A 12,014-nucleotide genomic window follows, 5' to 3' on the forward strand; every position below is an offset into this window, starting at 1 on the left:
TGAACAAACATGAAGACAGAAAAAACAACAAGAAGAAGACGGCTTCCAGTCCCGACTTCTGACATCATGAGAACTGCACAGCGCGATCTGCATGCAATACAAGTGGTGAGTACTATAATGCCTTTATTTATTTATATTATTTAGGGTAACTTGCAAATTGTGAAGGTGAGGGGAAAGGCATTATCGTGCACTGCTGACGCATGCTACATGTGTATCTGTTTAGTATAACGTCTTTTCAAAGTGCATCTTCTTTTAACCCATTCCCCATTTCTGGGCTTATTTAAAAAAAAAAAAACAATAGTGCACGGGAACGCGCACTAATTTAAAATGGGGGAAGGGCACCGCTCATTGAACGAACGTTAACAACGTCGACGTCATTTTTTTAGTCAGCGCCATTTTAGCTCGCCCACCGCCTAGCAACTGTTGGAATAACGATACGTGATAACACAACTGTTTGACTTCTGGGGACTTCACATCTCTTTTCGAGTCAAGCCCGACAACACTTTTCTAAACTAAAAAGGTAAAACTCTCGAACAACTGTCGTTGTAGTTATTGATCCTGTCTTGTAGACGCGATGTTGTGTTGCAATTTCTGTGGCAAGTCGGTCAAATCATTGAGGGGGTATGTACTACACTGCAAACTTCACCGAAATGAACCACGTTGTTTATTTAAGTGCTTTGCAGCCGATTGCAAACAGACTTTCTGTACATATGCATCATTTAAGGCTCATTTTTACAGAAAACATAATGTTAATGCGCCTGTTAACATTACTGTCGGGACAGCTGTTAACATTACCGCTATTAAATGTGCAGTCACATCCATTTGAAGTGTTAAAGACAAAACACTTAAACAGCACTACCTGTATGGAACAGCATCCACTTTACTGTACCTTATCTGTTAACCACTAACAGAAAAAGTATGCTTTTAGGTTTTGGGTTAATGTTAATGTTTTAATAAGCATTGTTTTTGGTTCAGTTCAATTGGTAAACTGGCTTATTTCACATTTTGGTAAAAGTTATTAATGTCTAATGATTACCTAAGAACAATGTAACATTTTGGACATTTTTGTTAAAGGCTGTATTTGTTCAGTTTAAAAAAAAAAAAAAAAAAAAAAAAAAAAAGAGCAATTTTTTTTTTTTTTTTTTTTTTTTACATTTTTCTAAAGATGTTACAAAACAAATTGATTATACTCCCTGCATATAGTGTGATATGCTTTTAGTTTTGGATTTTAGAAGTTTTGTTTTTTCAAAATAGTCTGATACAACAGGGAGTTTAGAGTGTTTGGCTGTTTACATACTGATGTTAATAAACCTTTTGGAAAACTTTCCAGACACCTTTTTTCAGTGATTGTTGTAACCTTTCAAATTAAGTTAATGGCTGATGGCATTGCTAAGATCTAGGAATCTACTTAAAAGTAAGTAAATACTTTCAAATTTTTCTGCTAAAAGTAAAATAGCTTTTACAGACACACACATTGTATAAGCTATTTTCATAACTAGTGTAAAATTGAAGTCTTTCAATTCTGACACATTTCAAGCACTGCATTCAAACTTCAGTAGATGATGACTTTGAGGAAACAACTTTCTGGACCTTTGTGACAAAAGAAAGTGGTGAAATTGTACTCTTTTATCAACAGTATTTATTTAATTTACTGGTTTTAACTTTTAATGACATGTTTTTGCTGTATCCACTTTATTGAACAGCAGCAGTAGAGATTAACAAGAGACACAATGGAGAGAGATCAGGATTGCAGCACCAGGACCTAGGTGGAAGTGAACTTTGGTTGCTACAATAATGGTATGTGTTGTGTTGAACCTGATTAGCCACTTGTGAGGCACAACTGTTGGTTTTTCACTAAATGTGGCCATTTATTTATTACATGTAATTTGCAAACTGCATTTAAAAGAGTGAAAGATATGTTTGAAAATATGTTGTCTTATTTAGGACAATATTTTCCCCTTTACCTGTTTTTGTTATGTTATGCCAGGTGTTGTACGCAACAAGGACCTCTTCAATCTCTTTTTCCTGACAGTATCCATTTGGATTTCGATACTTTTCAAGAATAAATAGCAGTAAGTTTTGCTGTTCATTATACATTAATTTCTTTTACTTTCTTACCAAAAACTTTTGAAGTACTATTTAATTATTTAACCCTTTCTTTAACTTGCACAGCTGGAAATTTCAGTGCTTCCAACTTTGCAGAAATGTGGGATGACCAAGTCTCAGAGTGCTAAGCTTCAGTGAGTACATTTCATTCATAAGCTTTTAACACTAGAACCGCCAGAGGTCGCTGTTTACCTAAAACCGCCATGCGGGTAAATTTTACCCACGCGCAAACAAGTGTTTTGATATGGCTAAAGAAGATTTTATTTCACTGTATTATGCCACTGTCTTGATAAAGAAGTGTCTAGTGTCATAAAAAAATGATTGTCTAGTCATCAACTTATATTTTTGCCCTGTTGTTTTGTTTATAGATTTTTATGCAGGCTACAGTCCGTTTTCATAATAGTCAATTTAACATAAACAAGACTGCGCTGACAAAGGGAATTAAAAGGAAGTAACTACATAATTGTGTGGTGTAATATTAGAATTCGTTGTCATTATTCAATAAATTAAGAGAATTCATGTTATTTAAATTACGAAAATAGCCTATAGACAACAATGTGTAATAATAACTCGCGCACACTGCATATGATGATGCGATGTCAAATTCATGTGCACAACTTCACCTAATGAATGATCAATTTGTTTACTTATATCATTTATAATTTGAATGAGAGAACAACACAAATAAACTTAGGGAAATAAAGAAAAAAAGAAAGAAAAAAAGGTTGTATTCATTACATAGATCGGATTTTTTTTTAGGAAACGGACAGACTAGAATAAATGGCAACACAGTAGCGAACAATAAAACAATAGAAATTGGAAAACAAAAATTAAATAAATAATCCAAAGTTTTAACAATATGTGTAACGTTAGGCTAAAACATCTAAATATGAGATCGCTGTCAGATGAGCCGTCAGATGCTGAGCCGACCCAGGACGCATAACAGACTCTTCAATAATCATGGTATTTAGTGCTTCTAATACCTCTTCGTCAAAAATCAACTGCCTTCCTTTACTCATATTGACTTTATTTATGAAACTGATAACCACTAATTTAGTGAGTAAAAGGCGCTGCCTAGCAATGTACAATGTAAAAACATAACCGGCAAGATTATGACAGTGCGAAAATACACGCATTATATAGTGGGTAAATTTGACCCCCGCGCTGGCGCTTTTAGGTATAAATGCTCAGTTTTTCTGAGTTAATCTGGTATTATCTGAACACTTTTTAACACCAGGGGATTTTAAATTACACAATTTTAGTAAAAGTCAATGACTGGGAGAGTTGAGTGTTTTATTGAAAATCTGTTATGTACATTTGAATAACAGGTATGGGTAAAATTGACCCTGTGGCGGTTCTAGTGTTAAAGTAACTGCCCTGCATCAATATTTTTCAGATCATACATGTTACCTTTTGGTCAGCTGCTCAAATAACTTTACTCTGTTGTCATTGATATGATAAAATTGTGGAACTAAAATCTTTTTTTTCTAAAGAGTATTTTATTACAACATAAATGTGTTCACAATCTTTCATTCTATAGCAGTGCATATGTCAGTTTTTAATTTCAAAACAGAGGTCCTAATGCTTGATCTCAACTAATGTGTAAAATATTGTTTATGCTAATTTTTCTAAACTTTTAACATCATATTACTAAAATTGCTTGCACATTTACAGATTAATATTACCACACGTTCACCACATTCTGTCATCTTAGTGAAGCTTGTATGCATGCATGTAAAAGATCTTGAGTAAAATGTATTATATATTCATGTACATTGTTTACATGATGTTGACGATGATTACTTTTTTAGTTGGAAATAACACAACCTGCTTAATATTTCTAAGCAAAGCACTTACTGTAGCTAATGTGTAAATGCTATAAAATTTGTTATATCACTTAACTATTTATGTTATCATTTTTTTCTTTTTTTGTTTCTTATCTCCTTTTTGCAAAGAGGATCATGTCAGCACCAGCTCAAAGTTCCAGTTTTCTGAACATTGTATCCTGTGAGCAAGAGACTCTGTCCAACCTCTCTTCAGTCAAGTCTGGACCCAATAAGACAGCAGTCTCAAGGACAATTAATGGTAAGTAGTGGTATAGTTCAGTGTAACAAATGCTAGGTAGATTCAAGCACAACACTCAGTTCAAACTATTAGTGAATAATAAAAAAAATATTTATTTCATCATTTTATTTTTACTATTAAAAAGATCAAAGATACACTTTGAGGCGCCACGTAGGATTTAAATCAAACCTCGCTTATCAATACATACATGCATATACGTGCATATACACCTAGAAATTACTTGCATATACATGTATACTGTTGGGTGTTCAATATATATATATGAAATACACGTGCACACTAATATGAAATCCATACCAATACATATTTTTTTAGTAATGAATATATATACACTTGTGAATAACTTGTATATACATATAAACTTAATGCATGCATACATTAATAGACACTCGCTTATACGTATAAACTTGATCCATGCATAAAGTTAACGCACATCCACATATGAAATCACTTGCATATATGTATATACACAACTAAAGCCTGCGTCTTACCTGAAATTTATTTTGTATGTTTGCGTGAGTGTTTTATGGGTGTATATGCGCGCAATGAATTTATATGTATGTGCGAGTGTTTTTAGGTGTATATGCATGGATCAAGTTTATATGTATATGCGAGTATGTACAGGTGTGTCTGCATGCAGCGAGTTTATATGTATATGTGCGTGTTGTTGTAGGTGTATATGCATGGATCAAGTTTATACGTATAAGCGAGTGTCTATTAGCGTATGCATGCGTTAAGTTAATATGTATATACAAGTTATTCACAAGTGTATATGTATTCATTACTAATAAAAGATGTATTGGTATGGATTTCATATTAGTGTGCATGTGTATTTCATATATATATTTTGAACATCCAATAGTATACATGTATACGCAAGTAGTTTCTAGGTGTATATGCATGTGTTTTATGTATGTATTGATAAGCGAAGTTTCATTTAAATCCTACGTGGCGCCTCATAATACACAGTACAAATGCACAAATGAAATAAACAGTGCTTTATTTTTTCAGCTACAATAGGTGTAGATGTGTGTATTTCAGTCTTTTGCCCTGATACTCGTATTGATTATCAAAGTAGACTGCATAATTCAGAGTGTTGCTTGCTTGTGTGTAGTTCATTAATAATCAATTTGACAAAAGAAGACTGAGTTTATCTCTGTTTAAGCATATTGCTTATGAACTAACTTGTCTTTGTGTCTGTTTTCTGCAGATAGATCATGCCAATCCACATTGAAATAGTGACAACATTCAAGTCTTCAAGCAGTACATTTCCAGTTTCTCGAACTGACTCAGTCCCATGTCTTCCGTCAAGTGTGGACTCATTACTGTTGTTCAACCAGACAAGCGGCCCTGATTGATGTTTATGTCATCATTGATTATCCTGAATTTATATGGACACATTTTATTTCCAAGATCAACACGTCTTTGTGAGTACACTGGTCAAGTTATTGGATCAGCTCAGACTGTTTTAACACAGTGCCTGTGTGCAGAATCTGTTTCTTTAAAATCTAATAATTATGGTTTGTGCCTTGATTTACTATAGACAGTATTTATTAGTTAATTTAGCAATTCCAATAACCTGACTGATTACTGTAAAATCTGTGGCAAACAACTGTAATTCCTTTTGTATTTTACCGTATTTTTTGCAGTGAAATTCTGGCAACCACAGCTGCCGGTAATTTTCTGTAAAATTGAACATTACAATAAAATACTATAATATTCTATACAGTTGTATTGTGTTTGTTACGTAAATAGAATGTAAATATTTATTATATTAACAGTAGTTTACTGTAAGAAAATCTACATTTACAACTGCTTATTTTAAAGTAAATTACTGTAAACATGTTTACAATATATCTGTTTTATTTAACAGAAATGTACTGTAAACAAGCAGCAGTTCTCAAATGTAAAATTTACAGGTTATCAAAAAGTATTCTGTAAAGCATTTCACATTGTGACCATATATTTTACGGTGAACTTCTGGCAACCACAGCTGCCGGTATTTTACCGTATATTATACTTTTTTTACATATTTTTTTTTACAGTGTATGGTCTGTCTGAAGTTTCATGCCGCGACAACCATTAACAAGAGTAACTGGGTTTTTCTTAGTGAGAACTAACTCACTTCCACTGAAACACCCAACCGATTTCATCAGAGATTGCGGAGAGTCACGTCCAGATGTCAGTTAATGTTATTCTTTTTAGCGTGGCTTTGGCTTAAAAGCACGAACGATTAAGGTTATATAAGTGTGCAGTGATGTGCAGATCAGCTGAATCAATCTGCTGTTAAAAATGAACCATCAATTCATCATATCATCATGCAAAACTAAGAATTAGAATAACTGTAAATGACGATCGGGTGCGGTTATCTAAATCAGAGAAAAATACAGGTGCGGGTGGGTGGCGGGCGGATAATTTATTTGAAGCCGCGGATTTGGGTGACGTTTGAGCTCATCCGCGCATCTCTAGTGTGCACATAAACCTGTTGACTTTCAAGTAGCCTACTGGACAAGACTTTCAGGATAATGCATAGAGTCATTTCCGTCAGTGACATTTCCGTTAACTGTCTCTGGACTCGGATGGACTCCGGATATTTTCCGAGTCCGAAAGGCTTGAGTCCGAGTCAAGTCCGAGTAAAAATGCATCCGAGTCCGTGACAAGTCCGAGTCGCCTAAAAATTGTACTCGAGACCAGTCCGAGTACGAGTCCGAGTACCCTATTACACAGGTACTTTTTTTTTTTTTTTTAAATAATTTTTCTTTGCAAGCTTTGTTCATCAGAGTCATTACTTATAGGCAAAACCAATGAGCTTAAGAACGATGCCTTTCCTAGCCTCAGTGCCTCCAGTTGCAATGCCTGTCTCTCACACACCATCAAGCTCTATGGACCAGATCTCTGCCATGCCTCTGTCAGATGAGCATTCCTTTAGGCCCACATTTAGACTGGGAAAGACAGGCAATGCACCAATTCCTTGCTCTGGTAAAAGCCTTTTAATTTACAACATCCAATTTTTAAAATGATATACAGTCATGTGAAAAAGTTAGGACACTGTATCGGGACATAATAAAAAATGATCTGGTCCTTGGCAAGTCTTAAAATTTAGAAAATAAGTCCTCAGGTGAACATCATCACATGTCATAACACACTGTGTCATTATTTATTTAACAACAATAAAGCCAATATGGAAAGGCCATGTGTGACAATGTTAGGACACCCTATGAGTCAGTTGCCTGTAGATCCACTTTTAGCAGCAATAACTTGAAGCATTCATTTTCTGTGTGACTTTATCAGTCTCTCACATCGTTTTGGAGGAATTTTGTCCACTCTTCTTTTCAACATTGCTCCAGTTTATTGAGGTTTGTGGGCATTTGTTTATGCACAGCTCTCACCACAGCATTTGAGTCAGGATGAGCTCTGGACTTGGACTGGGCTGTTGCAACACCTTGATTCTTTTCTTTTCAGCTGTTCTGTTGTAGATTTGATGGTGTGCTTGGGATCATTGTCCTGTTGCATGATCCAGTTTTGGCCCAACTTTAGATGTCGGACAGATGCCCTCGCATTTGACTCTAGAATACTTTGATATACTGAGGAGTTCATGGATAACTCAATGACTGTGAGGTGCTCAGGTCCTGTGGCTACAAAACAAGCCCAAAATGATCAGCCCTCCTCCAGGATGTTTGTCTTTTGGTATGAGGTGTTTGTGCTGATATGCTTTTTAGGTTTTCAGCAAAATTGGTGCTGTGCATTTTGGTCAAACATCCCCACTTCGGTCTCGTCTGTTCAAAGGATATTATTTTAGAAGACTTGTGTTTTGTTCAGATGCAACTTTGCAGACCTAAACTGTGCTGCAATGCTGCAATGAAGTTTTCTTCTGCCAAGCCTTCCAAACATGACATTTTCGTCCCATATTTTTCTAATGCCATTGTCATGAACTTTATCATTTAACATGTTAACTGAGGCCTGTAGAGTCTGAGGTGTAGTTCTTGGGTTGTCTGCCGTTTCTCTGAGCTTTACACGGTCTGATCTTGGGGTGAATTTTCTGGGACGTCCACTCCTGGAAGGAGAGGTGTCTGTTTTAAATGTCTCCCACTTGTGAATAAACGTCAGATTGTTTGGAAATGGCCGTATTACTCTTCTCAGATTGATGGCAGCAACAATTGCTTCTCTAAGATGATTGCTGATGTCTTACCTCCTTGGCAATGTGTTAACACACACCTGAAGGCTCCAGACCAGCAAACTGCCAAAGCTTATGCTTTTATAGAGGCGCTCGGACTTGCTGATGATCAGTTAATCAAAGGTATTTAATTATCAGTGCTTGACTGTTATTTACCCTCTTAATTCCAATGTTAACAGTAAGGATGTCCTAACTTTGTCACACATGGCTTTTCTATTTTGGCTTTATTTTTGTTCAGTGAATAATGACACGGTGCAATTTGTCATGTGTTGTTGTTCATCTGAGGTTTTATTTTCAAAATAAGACCAGCCAAGCACCTTTTTTTTTTTAAAAAATGATGTCCTGATACAGAAAACCATGGAATTCAATAGGGTGTCCTAACTTTTTCACATGACTGTATATTATGAAAACCTTCATTTTTGGTCTTTAAATGTTTCCTTAACTTTTTTTGTAGCTGCTCAGCTGCACATCCTAACATTGTTGGAACATATGAAGGAACAGCAAATGCAAGTTGCTATTGCTGTGAACAATCTTGCTGTGAGACTGGGGACAGAAACTCTTGTGGCTGAAATGCCTAACAACATCAATATTCCACTGACCACTATGCCTGAAGTTGGGGAGGTTTTTTTCTTGTTGTTTGTATTTTTTTTTTTCATTATCTAAAGTATGGATGTCAATTTTTGATCATTCCCATGATCAATCATCCTTAATCTTCATACTGCAAAATGCGTCTATTGCAGTGGCACAAAGTCACCCGCATGGCAGGATGTGCAAATGCCACTCAAAATGCCAGCTTCCTCACCCGAAGGAAAGGGGGTTTAGTCTAAATAAAAGGCTAGTAGCAGGACTGTAAAATGAACAGATGTGATTATGATCATTTGATAAAATGAAGTTGGAGTGTGCCATAGTTATGTTTGGGATCATTTTACTTTGTTGGCTGTTTCATATCCAGTCACGAAGACCACTGCATGTATTCATTTGTATGAAAACAGCTGAATTGTGTAAGATGTTGCATATAGCTGTCACTGAAATTGCTTATTACTCTGAATATTTCTTGTTGTGTTGTGGTTTACATCAGTTTTAAGGTTTACAAACATAGCTCTCAAACATGTTCTCTACACTACTATATACTCTGCTCTAACTGAAAATAACTCATTTTATATAATGTGTTTTTGTCTTTTCAGATATCTGCTCTGGGTGCTATTGGAGGACAAAACACCAAAAGAGTCACATGGAACATGCTTTCGAGGCTTTTCTCACATGCAGTAGCCAAACCAATTAACATGGAAAGGAGTCAATGGGAAGAAGTTCTTCAAAGAAATGCTTACACGAAGTTTGTTGATCAGTAAGTATGGTATAATACCAAGAAGTCAAGTAATAGACACCTTTCTAAAACCACCTCTACAATCTGAATAATCTGTATATGGTCAAGATATTACTTAATTATTATTTTTTTCTTTTATTTAATTAGTTTTGTTTAAACTGTGTTAGTGTGATATGCTCAATTTTCATATTATCCTATTGTTAACCTTTGAGATTGCAGATACACAATATTATCATGCTAATTTATTAAATTATTTACTTGGTTTCATTGCCAGAAAGTGAACCAACACCAGCATAAGGCTAAAATGAGCCTTATGTTTTTAATATGACTGAATTTGGATTTAACATGACAACAATTAAACAAAAAATTGTAAGTTACTAACTATAATGCTTACATTTTCTCAGTTATTCAAAAAGCAACTACAAAAAACAAGCAAAAAACATTTACATTAGCAAAGAACATAATCACTGACTTCAGTCTCTGCGAGTATTATGCACATGCACCGTTGAAGCTATCTACACTGTATAATAAATAAATCTCTTACCCTATTTACACTGCACACATCTGCGGAGTGTTGTGGCTCCGACACAGCCACCGCTGCTGATCGCAATTCACAGACACTCTAGTGAATGCTTGTGTTTATGGGTCATTCCAGCTGGAATCATCAAATGGTCCCCACCTGACCCCCTCAGATTTGTCTGAAAAAAATCTATGTGATGCGTAATATGCCCAATAGATCATATACAAAAATTCAGATCTCTACTGTGTGTACTTTTTTCACAAAAAATCTGTAAAAAAGTTTGTTTTTTACCCCGTTTTGGCATCACTGTCTGAGTTACCACGTTCAGACTGAAATATCTCCAGAACTATTTGTGCCAGGTCCATGAAATTTTCTGGGCTAAGAGTCCTAGTCCAGAACTGCATGAATTACAACCCACAGCATTGTTACTGAATTTACACCTGAATGCTGGCCCTCTACTTTTCTTTGAAACTATTACTTTAAGGGTTTTCAGATGTCCATAGAAACCTCAATCTTCAATGTATAAGCATCAAACTTGGTAAATGGTCTGATATGTACCATGTCTTTCACATCCTTTGACATCAGACAATAGAGTCTTATGGATGTTGAGATATTAGGGTCCAAAAATGGAAAAAAACTGATTTACACCAATGTTCAGAGCAATATTTCCCATGAATGACACTAGGTGTGAACATGAAACTTTTTTTTTTTTGAAAGAGCATGTTCTTATTGATAAAATATAAAAAAATTGGGATGGGGTTTTGCCTCATTTTTCTGTAATAATTTTTTAAAAAATCGTTGTGTGACATTGACAACTACTGTAGTAGCAGCTATTTTGAACTCATATGCCTAAATTAATGCTATAATGCAGCATTCCATTGTGCTCGGGACTCAGGGAAATCCGACCTCCACCTCGGGAAAGTGCAATGGAATGGCCACTTAAGTTGGGGTTCCGAAACACACACTCGGGCCAGTTCAGTGCAGACCGAGTCGGTTGGAATTATCCATAGGCATCCATATTTTTGCCAACTGTTACAATGGAACGCATTTACGATGGACATCGGGAGAATTAACTCGGATTCACAGACTACCGACATTCAGTGGAATGCAACATAAGTATCTTGATGTTCCACCCAATCCATTGAATAATACATCCATTTTCATTGAGAAAGAAGGGCAATATTGATTAGAAATAATAATATTCAGGTGGTATGAGATCTAGCATCAATCAATCAATCAGTCAGTCAGTCAACAATGATCAATTTTGAGGTCAGTTGAGTATCAGGAACACCAGGATTCCATGTCAACTTTGAGGTTGACCCAGTTGAACAAGGCCTTCACATCACAGATATGGCCCCAGGACAATATGTTACTTGTGTGTATGACCGGCAATGGTGGGTTGGTATCATCAGAGACGTCTCTGACACAGAGCAAGACATTCAAGTGCTTTTTTTGCATCCCCATGGCCCAGCTAGAGGCTACTTTTGGCCAAAAAGGGAAGATGTTTGTTGGGTGCCTCTCCAGCACATCATAATGAAAATTGATGTGCCAGTTACTGGACGACGCTATGTCATAAAAGAAAATGAAACTGTGGATTCAGACACTTTCATGAACAACTTTCAGTAACTGTTATGTCACACATTTATTTGTGTTGGTGGTATACATTATTAAAGTGACTCATGTCTGGAAGTACGTTTTTTGTATTTTTTGTATAAGTGGAACATTAATAAATTCTGTTGAAAAGTTGAATAGCAAAAGTGAACAATAGGATCAGTGACAAAACTCTGAGTTTTAAAAAAATCATT

The 12,014-nt window shown here is 35.6% G+C and overlaps 1 long non-coding RNA gene across 4 annotated transcripts; it reads left to right on the forward strand.

The window, feature by feature from the left end:
- The first annotated feature begins 371 nt into the window (after positions 1-371).
- Positions 372-5,915, forward strand: LOC127159860 (uncharacterized). 4 transcript variants are annotated; one of them, XR_007826581.1, is made up of 7 exons: positions 372-520; positions 1,331-1,683; positions 1,724-1,797; positions 1,988-2,072; positions 2,173-2,240; positions 4,062-4,191; positions 5,402-5,915. It is a non-coding gene; the product is annotated as an uncharacterized LOC127159860 (long non-coding RNA). The 4 variants fall into 4 exon arrangements; XR_007826583.1 differs by lacking the exon at positions 1,331-1,683 and having other exon boundaries at positions 373-520; positions 1,704-1,797; XR_007826582.1 differs by lacking the exon at positions 1,331-1,683 and having other exon boundaries at positions 374-520.
- Positions 5,916-12,014: the final 6,099 nt, after the last annotated feature.

Source organism: Labeo rohita, unplaced genomic scaffold (genome assembly GCF_022985175.1).
Source record: "Labeo rohita strain BAU-BD-2019 unplaced genomic scaffold, IGBB_LRoh.1.0 scaffold_257, whole genome shotgun sequence".
NCBI lineage: Eukaryota > Metazoa > Chordata > Actinopteri > Cypriniformes > Cyprinidae > Labeo > Labeo rohita.